Raw genomic sequence first — 15,177 nt, forward strand, 5'->3', positions numbered from 1 at the left:
ACACCTTTGAAACGTTTGACCTATGCATCGACTTGTCAGCTGTCATTCCCATTTTTGGCAAGGCTGCAACACCAGGCCTCTGGATCGCCATTTGTGCTCATTCATCTCACACACCGCTCCCAGTTTAACATATTGGCATTTCTGAGGTGCTTGGTGGTAATTGTCAGCCACACGGCGGCTCCTCGTTTGTTTCAGTGACATTTTGCCTTTGGTTGATTGTGTATTTAGCAGGGAGAGGAAAGCGAAATTAATTGGAGAGAGGCCTTAATCTGTCCGCCTTAAATGTCACCCCTGTATTGTGATGCCTTTGCTGACAGTGGGACACAGGAAGGCAGCTACATAAGGACAAATGAATCTAACATATTTAAAACTAATATGCTTTTGGTAAGTTACATATAATTTTAAGAATTTTCTGTATAAAAAGTCTGCAGCATTTAATAAATATTGAGACGTTCAATATTTGCACATAGAGCTCTTTTTCTCTATTTTGTGAATTGCACCAGTTCTTCCTGCTACAAAACACACACACAACATGATGCCACCCCTGTACTTCATAGTTGTTGGAGTTTTTTTTTGTACAGGATTTAACCCTGACCCACACATACAACCTTACTAGTACTATAAAACAACTTCAAATTTTCAATTTTTCCTGCCTTTTATTTTTTTTCACAACTGACTTTTTTTGTATGCAAAATTGAGCAATCTGCCACAGAACATTTTTTATCAATCGTCTTTACATTTGATCAGATTTAACAACTGATGATTTATATTTTTATTATCTGCTTACTGTCCAATGGAAGGAAATGTGGTTTTTGTTTCATAACATTAACAGTCTCTAAAAACGGGCAAACTGAACCAAAACCTTCAACTTGAAGGCCTTGATGAATGTCAGATGATTTTTGTTGTGATCAAATTGTGAGAACAGGTTTTTAATATGAATATTATTTATCTCTTACATGTGACCAATTTGTAGGGAGATACATTTTTTTACTTTGACTCAAAAAATAAATTACGCTTACTTAGTTATTGTATACATTCGAACTCTTCCCATGTAATTCTTTAAATTACAATATATACAAACAAGCTTGACTCCAGCTTTCTACATTATGACATTATTTACTGCATAGATACAAATACACTTCCCTCTTTCTACATAAATCAAATATTTTGGTAAAGTATGACATTTTTAATAACTGGCCTATCTGTTTAAAATACTGCTAACTTATCTTTTATATTAAATATTTACTGAAGTTAAGAAAAACTAAGTAAAGAGTAAAATTAAACATTTTTTCATTTCAGAGTACACTAAAATATTTCAATCAGAAGATTGAAAGATTCTTCATAGTTCATAGAAGTCCCGAAGGCCTTGGTGATTCTGTAATAAAAAAAAAACAATGAAAAATTAGTAATTAAATATTATATGAGGGGAAAAAAGGTTCCAAATAGTTGAAATGGAAAGTGGAAAAAAAGATGGAAAGATTAATTAAAAGACAGTCACAGTGATTAAATGTCATGGCTACTTGTTTTAAAACCTTCAGTGAAAGAAATTAATTTCCATTTTGAGAATTATCAGAGCACAAAATAACCAAAATTCCTGTTTTATTGTTATTTATGTTGAATTCATCACAACAGCGCATTACTGTTTGGATTTCTCAAGTTCAGACTTACACGTCCATGCACGGATACACATTCCGCAGAAGGCGACAACACTGGAGATCTGCAGTGCTCTGCCACATTCTGGGCTCATCAGACAGTCCCTGGTCTTCAAGCAGCACTTTGGACAGCCTCCACCCTTGGAACTTTTTTCCTTGTTGTCCCCATGACTCTGGGGTTGAGTTGTCTTAGGCTCTTCCTCCCACCCCTCACTCTCACCTCGTCCCATGATGCTTGTTTAGTTTGATGCAATATCTATTTAAAAAGAAAAAAAAAGCAAAGAAGGGAAACAGTAAATGTCCCTGTTATAAAAAAAGAGTGAGTTAATGTTCTGATTTGAACACGCATGTGAAACAGGCTTTGTTTATAACAGTGTATTAAAATCTAAACCAAATCCATGAACACTTCTCCCTCTGTACTCTGGGTGTGTTTTTCCTGCCAAACCAGTTCCAGTGCTGGTATTTGCTTGACACCAGTTTTTTTTTTTTTTTTTTTTTTTTCTGTTTCTACTGCTAGAAACACAAACTCAAGTGGAACAAAACAGATGTAATCTTATCACCAAGATGTAAGCAGGCCAATATATTACTTCATGAGGGGCTAGAGTTAGTCCAAACAACAGAGTCATATTCAAGTCTCTAGAGTTGGTTTCACTTTTATTCAACTTTATTTAAGATAAATCCACTTAAATTTCATAAGAACAATGGCTGGCCCAAGAATAACATGTGCATACTGTATCTCATTTTTGAGCTCTTTGTTTTGATATACCATTAAGGAGTCCCATGAGGGTTAAACTACTAGACGGAGTCAATGTTGTTTCAAAATTTGTTCATGAAACACAGTCATTTTTACACAAAGCATTTCACTCTAAGAGTAATAGGCTATAGTTGATAGCTCTCAAACAGTTTTTATAATTATATTTCTATTTTATAATTATTTTATGACCTTTAAATTAAGAGAATCTGCTTATGATTGTGATGGTCCACATTTTGCAGTGACAGGTGACAAGTTGAGATGGAGGGCAGGGCATTTAATCCCATTACATGAAAATAAGCATGCAGCAAAGTCACACAAGGTTCAGTCTCCTGAGCAATAAACAGGACATTCTGACAACAAGTCTGCTTCTCTCTATGTAATGTCACAGGTAAAAGGAGTCACAAATTAAAATGAAATTTAAATAAAAAGGCAACTTAAAATTGATTTTGCTTTAGCAGTTTGTTGTTTTTTTTTTCCGAAGAATTATCATAGATTATATGCATAACATTTTTGATGTTATTTTGTATAAAAATTGAATGTCTCGCTGAAGAAAAATTTTACATCCATAAAGCAAAAATAAACTACAGTACATCTGTTGCTCTTAATTAAAAAAAATCTAAAATCTCCTACTGCCGATGTTTAATAAAAAGTGATTTTGTTCTGAAGAGTAAATTTGTTTAGCTGAACTTAAGGCAAAAATGGACCTCTGTGTTGTTTTTATGTAAATGGCCTGTACTTTATCTAGTCCAGAGGACTCCAAAGCACCTTGCACAAGCTCCTACCTCCGGAGCCACCAGCACACCGACTGTTGCAAAGGTTCTGAGATCTGGTTAGAACAAAGGTTCTTATGACTGAGATCTGAGGAACTTGAAGGCCAAGGCAAAGACTCCACAAATCATTCCTGAACCATTTTTGCCTTGTGGCAAGGTACATTATGCTGCTGAAAGTGGCCACAGCAATAAGGGACCGCTGCTTCCATGAAATGGTCTACATGGTCTTCTTTCTATCATGCATCTTGGTGAAATATGTCCCCTGAGTAAGACGCTTTTACAAAAGAGGTTCATCAGACCATAAAGTGTTCTTTTATTGTTCCATTACCCAGTTCTGACATTTCAGGGTAAAATTTGGAGGCTTTCAAAGATAAACATGTGTACCTGACTGGTCTCCAGCTGTCCAGTCTCACATCCTTTTTTTTTTACAATTTTAAATTTTACAGAAGAACATCAGTTCAAACCATACATGCTTGCACCATGATTCTGGTTTGCCACGTTTCTTCCTTGGATCATTTCGGAGATCCTGACCCACAGCTGTCATCTCGTAATAGCTGCTGTTTTGCAGATGTTCTGACCCATTAAGAAATTGTCTTATAATTCCTGATCAGTGGATACACACCAGCACAAGCTGCCCGCATCCTACATTGCAACTCCTATTTTATTTCAGCATCCATGTTTTTTTACTGCCTGATAACAGGTACTTTTGGGACTATTTTGGGTTTGCTGAACTATTGAGTGTGTAATCATCAGCTGATAAAGGAGATTATCTCCAGTAATAAGCGGCATAAAACCACAGAAGTCTCAGAAGTTTTACAGAATCTGTTTCTGTCAAACTATAGATTGTAGTTTGACCTGCAACAATTTGTTCTGGCCTTCATATTTATTTTGTATCTTTCTGTGTTTTTCTGCAAAAACCTTTTTAAAATTACCATTGTAACCAGTAAAATGTATATGATCTTACACATTCTAATTATAGATTATCCAAAAAATAAATAAATAAAAAAAGGTTTACACATCAGCACACTCTGAAAACTAGCTGGTGCTTACCAAGTAAAAAACAGCTTCTTCTCGCTTTGCTTCATTCAGAGCGCCTGGACCCTTGGCTATTAATAAACAATTGCTTGCTGGAGGCATGGACTTAGTCTTAAACAATTGGATCTGATGTTACCCAGTCGCTAACATTTGGCAGAGGCATATGTAATGCGCCAGCTCAATGGAAGCTTACCATAGATTGTATGTAAGCAACCCCATGAGGAGTACGGCCACAACTTTGCCAACAATAAAAAGTCATAAACATTTCTCTTGCTCTAAATGTAATTGCTCCAAAAAACAGATGACATCATCTGAAATTACTTTTGACGTGTTTGACACCTGCGGAAAATTTTTAAATTTGTCCTCAAGTTTGTGTTTCCACCCAGACCTGTAAAAATTAATTTTTTTCAGTTTCATTACAGAATAATATCTTCCCATCGCAGTGAGTGGTTAGCTCTCCAATCTCATCTCCATTTCTTTTATGAACTCTTTATTGAGTGAAGTCACATTGATTTGACATATTAACAATCCTTCCACACTCACGACCACCCCTCCTGCCAGAGGTTGAGGCCTTCTGTTTTAACTGTCAGGTACAATTGCTCCCCACAGACATTATCAGATATTAAGTGATAACCCTGATGGTGGAATAACAACGTATTCGATGCCATCCGGTGGGCTCCTCATTTATTAAGGCTGACAGTAAATTAGACTGTTGGCATCCGGAGGGGATCCTGGCATTTTCAATGCACTTTTTTGCTTTCAAAACTTCACCGGATTTCAATCATAAGTAATGAAATTCCATAACCCTCCTCAGCAATGAAAGTGAGCTGGAAAGGAAGTGAAAGAAAAGCCATTAAGAGGGAGAAAAAAAGAGTAATGGTCTTACCCTTTAGCTTTTAGAGGTTTTTCTCTTGTCAGTTTAAATTTTGCCTTTCTGTGGAGAAGGTTTTCCTTAAAGCCCTGAACAGATACTTTTCCCTTGACAGACGCTGCTGCCAGTATGAACAATAGATTCTTGGCGTGTCAAGGCTCACATGAGGAAAGAGGGTGTGTCTTTTGGTCTAACAGGTGTGTCTGAGCTGACTGTGCCAATATAGCCTGATCAACCTGTTTGGGATTTTGAGCACTTTTACTGGTTTTCTCAGCAAGATTCACAGATGTTTTTATTATTATTATTATTATTATTATTATTTATTTTGTGTAATATTATTGACTAATTGCTCAATTAATTGCTGGTTTATTACACAGTTAGCCCCTTATTAATGTCGCTTTCGACCAATAAACAAGCCACTTTATTCCCACGTACCTAAATGACAGCATAGATTTACTTTAAAAAAAAATACAATAGAATCTTTAATTGTCCTTCAGTGAGTAAATTAAATTGTATTAGCAGCAAACTAACAGTCAAAAAGAAAAGATTTACACAAAGGTAACAATATAAAAATAAAAAAAATATGCTGTACAGTAATTAAAATAGCATATTTAGATTAAAAGAAATGTGGAAGTGAGTAGGTTTCAAAAATTATGTACAGAATGTATATATATGTTCTTACCTCTGATCAAACTAAATGACTCAGTGACCTTCTGCTGAAAGCTGAAAGTCAGAGCTGCATGGGAGCTGGGTTTGATGTCACACTCGAGATAACGGCATTCCTGTTAACAGTCGGAGAAGTGGGGATTTCAATATGGCGATGCCCAACCAGACATTGTTCGCAGTTCTTTAAACTTTAACTGTTACCCTTAAAGTGCTTACTAGTTAATGGGTCCACCGCTGTCGTCATGACATTTAAGGGGTTAGGCTTTATTTTCCATTTTGCATGTGAGCTGGTGATAAGCTTTGCTGTCATCTAGTACTTATGTGTTCTGCTTTCCTTCTCTCAAATCAATGTTAAAAGGCAAAACAAGATTTTGCAGTCAGATGTCCATGTTAATGTATGATTAATAATGCAGTTGAAGCATTTGTTCCTGTCCTGTATATTGTTCCACTGACAGCCTGTGACGTCCCTACACTCAGCTGAGATCTAATCACATAGGACAGGTTTTAGTGCAAAAGTGTAAATGATTATGCAAAACGAGACTTACTTTTATCTGAATTAACTAGCTCTGGACTGGACTTCAGAAACTAACCCTGCAGTCTAAAAGGAAGACCTTTGTTGGGAATAGGACTGTAACTTATTAAAGAGAGAATCGTGTTTTGTCATTCAGAACCATATTTGTATTTCTCGTTTAATTTTAATCAGCGCTGCAGCTTTTTCAATCAGCTGCAGGCTTTTAAATAAATCTTTGATATGCTTGATAATTATTAATCACAATATTCAACTCTACATGTAAGACATTTGTGGACTAGTTTTAGTTTATTTTCTGAAACAGGCCTCTATAATTGTGACTAAAAAAAAAATCAAGACTGGAAAGACAAAAAAATCAGAAATATGTTTTATTTGAGAGACTGGATGTCAGTGATTTGGACTGAATCACTTGCCATAATCATTTTTGACACTCTTCACTCACCATAAAAAAATAAAAGAAAATCTGATTAAAGCATTCCCTACATCAACATGTAGCCTTTGCAGCCAATTCATCTATTGACCACAATGAAGATGAATTGTTTACTTATGCTTTAATGATGTGACAGTGACGCAGGTACCTCAGGCTGAAATAAAATCTTATCAAACCAGCCAAAATCAGTATCAGTTTGTCAAAAGTAAAAAAAAACCAAAATACTGGAGATCAGAAATCCCTCACTAATTGTGAGACATAAATGTCTAAAACTAGAGCTTATTTACCTCATCACCTGCATATTTTCTGATGGTCAACATTCATGATCACTTTAGCCTTATTCTTTAGTTGGTCCAAATACGGTTTAATCGGTATTTTAGTTGCATAGCCCGTGTTTTAGCTTTAGCTAAAAACAACTGTAGTTGTGACATAACTTTTTAATGACTCACTGTTGAGGCATTCAGGACTGTTCCTATGTCACTCCTAAAGTGACACAGATCTATGACGTATATGCAGTCTTAAAAAAGAGGCAAGTTGCTAAAGGAACAAGCACTTAAGTATGAAACACATTTTCTTTGTGTCATGGACTGATTCCACAATGTTATAATTTCTATTATAAGCTGAATAAATGTTAGACTTGCCAATTTCATTGCATGTCAAGAAAAAAAAGAGTAAATTACCAGTTTGCCACAATGGTGGAGAAACAACCTGTCCTTACAGGAAAAAAACTGTTTATTCGCCATCATCAGTGGCCAGTATCAGTAGCCTATGCTTTCTGTATGGTAGTCTCTCCTGTGGGGGAGGAACTGCAGCACAGCTGAGGATAAGGGGAAATGTGTGAGCCGCACGTACATGAGCATGATTGACAGTGCTATTCCTCCTGGGTCTGATTCGTTGTTTCTGCACAGGAGTGACATATTTCTGCAGATGATAGGACCACAGGAACAAGGTATTTTTTTCATAGATTATGTGAATTTGTCTTTTGTGTATTTTACTTTTAATTTTGTGTATCCAGCATCTTTATGGCAAGAAAAGTGTTTAAACAAAGTCACTGTGTTTACGGCATTAAACCTTTAGAGTTGTGTCATTATAATGACATTGCAATGTAGATATTTTTGGCACTCATGGAACAGCTTCTTTAGTTATTTAGAGAGATTAAGAACTTAAGATTTGACACATTTACATAAAAAACATATGTCCTTCAGTTTCAGTTTTGCAATCATGGAAAGAGCTGTTGCCAAAGTCAAAATTGACAATGCATTTATATATCTTATGAGTACATAATTTATGTAAATCATGTCATACACCTTGTCACATATATGTCTACCTTCTACAAGAGCTCCACCAGATACAGCGCCTGCTGCTTGACCTCTGTCATGACAGTGAGCTGGAAAGAGAGTAAAAAAAAAGCCATTAAGAGCAGAGAAAAAGAGTAATGATCTTGCCTTTTTGCTTTTAGAGGGGTCTCTCTTGTCAGGTCGCGTTTTGGCTTTTCACAGAGTAGTTTTTCCTCAGAGGTGAACAGTGAACAGCTACTTTCCCCTGAACAGACCCTTACAGGTATGAATAGGATCTTGATGCCTGCCAAGGCTCACATAAGCTCCTTCTCCACTGTCAAGTCTCACTCTAACCCTTTAATGTCTGGTTCAGTCCTCCCCAAGTTATGTGTGTACATTAGCGTCTGTTCCTTATTGTAGGGCGTGAACATTGAGCAGGAATGTGGGCAGTCTGTTTTCATGCAGGAGTTTTGGTTGTTGCTCCAATGATGTTTGCAGCACCATTTAACAATGGAGAACCTGAAGGTTGTGCTTTTTATGGACTTGAATAAACCCAAATATTTGTCTTATGGAAATTCATTGCTGGCCCAAACATAATGAAAACAATTTAGGTCAGCTGATTAGTTTGCTATGCATACAAATATGTAGATGCTGGGAAAGATAAAACTCATGACTATGTTCCTCCACAATGAGGAGCTTTCTGATAGCAGACTTCATATCTGCCAGTCCACTGTAGTGGCTGAGTTGTTGCTGAGTAACTTTTAGTTTCTGTTCACACATAAAAGGTGAGAACCTCCAAGACAGCCACAATCGGGGCAACAAATACACATGAAAAGAGAGGCATGAGCAGGCATAATAAACCCAGAAAATATATAGGACAAAAAGGAGGCTCAGGAAAAATGTGACATTGTTGACATCCAATGGCAATCAAGAAGAAAATAAGGAACACATTTGACAATACTGGAGTAAATTAATAAAACATAGGAAGACGTGCTCAACGGACATAGTCACCAGTATTCTAGCAAAGTAAAAGCACAACTCCCAGCATGCTTTTCTAAACACCTGCTGCACTCTTCTTATCTCTTCCTCCCTTAGATAACCAACACATCTCACATGTTGGACTTGTTAGGAAACATTCCACAAAGTGACAACACCCTAGCCTAACGATGGAGGAACAGGACACTGACTTGTTAGCAACATTTCTCAAAACATACGTACTGAAGAAGGCTTTTGAAAGAGTGAGAACATGTTTTCAAGGAAATCATGTCATCCCTCCTCTTTAAAGAATAGCAAGGGTTTGGATGGAGTGCAATATTATAAATATCTCAGGAGTTACAAGTGTATGCATTTGGATTCTACGTTTTATAGTTTTAGTGTCAACACAATGGCCATAATAAAAGTTTTAGTTTTGTTTTATTTACTCTGTTTTTACTTTTCTTTTATCTGCTAGCATGTGTCAGTTAATGGCAAATAGAAAAATCAACTTCAGGATATTTCCTACCAGTACCTTAATAGTTTGCTTAAAATTATTTAATTTATAAAAGCCTGATCCCTCCTGACTAATTCATGTTCCCCCTAGATAAATAGTGTTGGTTTGCTTCTGTCAGAGCAAAAATGCATGTCACGATTCACCAAGAACTGCATCGAATTCATTTGTTTTATCAGCAATAAATATTATACAACTCTAAATTATTATCCTCCTAAAATGTAATAAATTATGTTTTTCAAGATTTGAATAAAAAACACCTGAACCAAGTACGGTACATAGTATGATATACTGTATATAACTGATAACTGATGATGAGTGACATACAAACTGCTGTAAATGTTTCAAACATAACATTTCTGTTATATCTCCAAAACCATAACTTTTCAGGAAGTAAACAAACAAACAAAACATCTCATTTTTTAAATCTAAACATCCATAGTTTAGTCAAAGTTACAAAGACTTTTTGACCCTTTTCCTAATAATATTAGAGGAACCATAAAAATACCTGAATGATGATCAATAGAACTGACTGTGAAAGGAAAACAAAAAGGACTACAAGTGGAAGCACAAGGTTCTTGCCCCAGCAGCCTAAACAAGAGGATTACATGGCTTAGTCCAATTTACTATCACCCTTTTGTGATCTTTGCAAAACACTGCATTTCTTTTCTTTGTACTGCTGTGACAGACTATGTCAAACCATGGGTAAAGGCAAGCAACTAACATTTGAAAAGCTAGAGTCACACAGAGAGATGAAGATTGGGTCTAAATGGTTCTTCACTAAAACAAACTAAAACTTTTATCTAAACCACACAAATACAACCATAGTATAAAATGATGTATCAATTCGGTGACTGTTGAAGCACACTAATGAACTAAAAGATAACGTTCATTTTGTTTTTACTGGTTTTTTTCATTGTAAAATAATCTGCTGGAGAAAGGCACTATCACCTATAATACCCTGCAAGGATTATTGAGTGTAGACAATGAATGGATGGATGGATATTTATTTCATGAGTCTTGACTGTTGTCTATTTTTGTAAACAGAAATAAAAAACCCTTCAAAAGCAATGTCTCTTGAATTTACATTTTCTCTCATGTTTGAACCAAATGTGTTTTCTTTTAGAATTTTAATTGGGAAAGAAAAATAATACATAGTTTTCACAATTTTCAGAAAATAAAAGTTGTACATAGTGGTGTGCATTTGAATTCAGCTACTCTATTCTGATATTCCTAAAACAAATCCATTGCATGGATGGGAATTGATAAGAATTTAGCCATTTTGATTCCATTATCGATCTCACTTATCGATTCATTTCCTTTTCGATTCTCTTACCGAGTCTCATTGAGTTAGAAAATAAACTTAAAATACACACCATGTTGCAATAATTTCAAACTAAATTAAAGCTGCCTTAAATATAAACATCATTAGTCTTGCACTTTATAAATCTATTATTGGTAGGAAAGGGGCAAGGAGAAAGTAAATGTTTGATAAAAGCTGTAAGAAGTTTGTGTATTGGACAGACCTTGTTTTGTTTTTGTCTTAGGAAAACTGGAGGAACCTTTTGACCTTCCCTTACCTTTACTTCCTCCAACACAATTGATTGTATTCCTACTGTTGTCCCATTGTTTACAATGTGCACCTAACGCTGTGTTCCTGCTGTATACTATAGCAATACGCAGCGGGTACAAATGTTTCATATTTGCAGAAAGGGAGCTCTACTCTCATGTAGTCTATATCAGCCTCCCTCTTTGCAAATAGGAGGCATTTTTAAATGTCTGTTTAAAAATTTGACTGATGCACTTTGAGAAAAAGAGTCCACAGTTTAGTATTAAGTCAAATGATATTTATAGATGATATCTTTTTGGGAAAATACACCATCAGTGTTTTAGAAAGAAATGTAAACATTAGAATCTGTCTCATTTTAAGTTATTATAATTTCTCTCACTTGCTTCGCAGAGTGCTGCAGAAATAAGAAAATATCAGATTTTAAACAGTGTGATGCCTTATTGAAATAAACCCCACCAAGATCTATATAAAAAAGGTTCATTGGCTTGTTTGAACTTCACTGCTTCAGATCTCAAACAATCCTTTTCATTTTTTTTTGTCACAAACAAGTGTAAGAAAAGGCACATATCATATCTCCACTGCTACTTGATAAGTGTTTCCAGTATGAAAAGTTTTATTAGAACCCGGGGAATCTTGTTCTATTTCAGCCTAAACAGATTGGTAAATGAAAACTGTTGCTGATGGTTAGGTGCTTACCTAAATTTACGTAAAATACCAATAAGCACCACAGTAGATTAATATGAAGTAATCTTTTTGTGACTACAATTCATGACACCAAATGTGCTTTAACGCTTCTCTTTTTTTTCTCTGGTGACTGGTAGTACCCAGACAGGCAGTGTCTTCCACTCTCTGGCAGAAACATGACAACCGGCTCATCCTGTCCAATCACAGGCTCATGCATCCATCACAGTCCCTTGATGCTTCCTCCCAGCTGCTATTGGGCAAGCACTCATTGCAGATTGTTTTGGAAATACTCACACTTCTGATAGCAGGCCATTCATGTGGTGTGTCTTAACATATAGATTTGCAGATTTTTCTGTTGAACTTCATTGGGTAGGAGTTGTGGGAAACGCAGTTCACTTGTTAAGCACAATTCTTACAGTTTTAAGAAGTGCAATATTGGTTGCTGGCAATTGAAAAAAATATATATATCTGTTTTAATTATCTGTTTTAATTAATTTAATATATCTGTTTTAATTAACTATTAAATTAACTAATTAATTTAATAGGTAATTAAATTAACTATTAACTGATAGTACAAACTAAGGCTATGAACAACACTTAGTTACAAAAGATAATAATTTTCCTGTTTTACCCATAAAATGCTGAATTAATAAGTGTTAAAACAGAGATAGTTATAGAGTAAATAAAGGCATGGATAGAACATGCTTGTTAAAGTATTAAAGGGGAGAAGTGTACCATGCTACTGCTATACCAGCATTTTCCTTAAGAGATACTGCTGTCCTCAGAGTGAAACATGGTGGTGGCAGTATCATTTTTTTTCCCTGGGAAGACAAGTGAAGCTACATACAAGGGAATCTTATTATGCTGCAAAAGATTTGAGACCGGGTCAGAAGTTTGCCTTCCAATAGGAAAGCAGACCTTAACATATGGCTAGAGATACAGTAGAATAAGTCAGAACAGGCCGCTTTTATATTTTTAGGGAATGTCACAGACAGCTTTTTAAAACTCACTTGAAATTCTTATTGCACACCAGATGTCTGTCATTGTCTTTGTCTCTGGTCAGTCAGATCATTACTCCTGTAAACATACACCCTTTGATGCATGCATCGGACATTAAGACAAAAACCAGGAACAATCCTCCCTCGTGTCATTCAGCATTCACTACAGTCATCTAGGATTATTCAGCACCACTGCCTCCTGCTGGTAGACAATGAAAAACAAGCAAGGTTCATTTCCTCTAATCGCTTCTGCTTATGTTTAACTTCATCTCACCTCACCCTGCTTGTCCTCTCTGTAGAAAGTAGTATATAATCAGTTACGACAAGTTGTTGCAGCTACGCTTGTTAACTTTAGTTTTTAGATTTTAGAGTTTCTGCATCTCCTTTTATCAACATTTTTGAACCAGGGACAGATATTATGCCTAAGATTCCTACACATCCACCACATATTTGTCAGTGTTTTCTGCTCAATAATCTAATGAAAAATAAGATGTGAAAAGGACAAACAATTAACATCTTTACATTTCACTCCAGCAAGATCAACAGATATTCCCAGAAACCCACAGGGATTCTTAATCTTAATACTCTAGACATAAATTGTTTGATTTTCATAACATTTTGTGGAAAAAAATACCATGCCCTTTAAAATACTAAACTTTCTTAATTACTATGGGCTTCAAGTGTACAATTACAGAACAATCAAATGTGCTTTTTATTGCAAAATGTCTTGTTTCAGTTTATTGGCATTCTTGTAATGATTCAGAAGAATACAAGGACAAATCCTAAGCCTCAGCTTAATTGTTTATTTTCCCAGGTTATTGACTTTTCTGCACACTAATGTACTTGTCATCTTGCTACAGTTCCTCATGCTTTAATAAACAGAAAATCACAGAGAAATTAACCAGAGGAAAATAAATTTAACTTTTCATTAAGAGAGTTTTGCCTTGAGACCACTGAGACATCTAGTTTGTTTATATTCTTTTTAGTATAAAAAGGAAGCATTTTTCTAATGTATAATTACAGCTGTGCCTTTTTCTTCTTAGTTACATATCTGCTTACATCTTTTATTCTTTTATTTTTATCAAGCCATCAGTTAGCTGATTTCATAAGTGCAACATGAATGTAGTGGGTGATTTAAAAGTCTGATTCTGCTTTATATACAACAGGTTGTATGTAAGGCAGAACAAGTGTTCTGTTCAAAATTACTTTAGTACTGTAAAAATAAAATAAAATAAAATATTCCCTTGGGAGGTTTCTTCTGTTTTTGCTTTTCTGTCACACTCAGACCACTCAGATCATCCAACAAATATTAACATCATATAAAATAAATACAAAGTGCAGTTTTCAAATATTTATTAAGAGAAGAAAAATATTCAAACCCTTCTGAGCCTATTATGTGATCAAGTAACATACAACAGCACTCATCAGGCATTTCCAATAACTGGCAATCAGTGTTCTACATTGTCAGAGAAATTTCCACACACTCTTCTGCCACAGCAGAGTTTCTGAGCATAAATGATATTTTTGAGTTATTATAATAAAAATAATAATGATTTTATTTGCAATGCACTTTACATTTATGGAAATCTCAAATTGCTACATTCAATAAAACAGCATATAGAATAAAAACAAGAGCCTTAAAATACAGATTAAATATTAGGAATTAAAGCAAGGTGTATTGTTTAAACGTTTACTCCACAGCCTCTGGAGGTGTGGAAATTTTGTCTATGGTTTCCCAACCCTCTTTTCTCCGCCATGTTTTGGTGGATTTGCTGGTATGCTTTCAATCACGGCACTGTATATTTAATATCGACTGATATTTGTCAAATAATGGCCCCTCATATTTTCAAAAAGCTACAGAATATATAACATTTTTACTGTTTAATTTTATGCCTGCAAATTCAAGACAAGAGCAAAACTCAGCATCGGCACAGAGATTAGAGACAAATCTGACCATGTGTAAAACGCTCTATATAGTCCATGGTTGCATTGCTCGATCTATTCAGCAAGAAAATGATTGAAAATAAAATATCAGTGAAAAGTTATAGCTTTTCACTCTGGGGCACATCAATGCATTGCCTCACAAACTCCATTTTTTTTTAGAAGTGGAAGGGTAGCTTTTTGCTAGCCCTATTTCATAAATCACTATACTACTCTTCACTATGAATAGTGAAGAGTATGAGTTCTCACTATGAAGAGAACCAATTTTTTATATCAATTTGGTATTTTATCTGCTTTTAAACTGTTCCAAATTAAAGCAAATGGTTTCTTTAATTTGGTTTTCTATATATATCTTTGTATTTATTCAGCATTTGTTTGAAAATGCTTAATAAATAACTATTATTATTATTATTATTATTATTATTATTGAATTAATCCCTCTAAGTTAACACATGGTAAAAACATTTGTAAAAGACTTACAAAAGTATCATTAACCCTTATATATTATAACCAT

General features: G+C 35.0%; 1 long non-coding RNA gene across 1 annotated transcript; it reads right to left on the reverse strand.

Moving 5' to 3' along the window:
- Positions 1-915: 915 nt before the first annotated feature.
- LOC111609831 lies at positions 916-5,220 on the reverse strand. Its single transcript, XR_002753360.1, has 3 exons — positions 5,098-5,220; positions 1,669-1,908; positions 916-1,375 (listed from the first exon to the last, which is right to left on the reverse strand). It is a non-coding gene; the product is annotated as an uncharacterized LOC111609831 (long non-coding RNA).
- Positions 5,221-15,177: the final 9,957 nt, after the last annotated feature.

The sequence above is a fragment of the Xiphophorus maculatus genome, chromosome 10, assembly GCF_002775205.1.
Source record: "Xiphophorus maculatus strain JP 163 A chromosome 10, X_maculatus-5.0-male, whole genome shotgun sequence".
NCBI classification, from domain to species: Eukaryota; Metazoa; Chordata; class Actinopteri; order Cyprinodontiformes; family Poeciliidae; genus Xiphophorus; species Xiphophorus maculatus.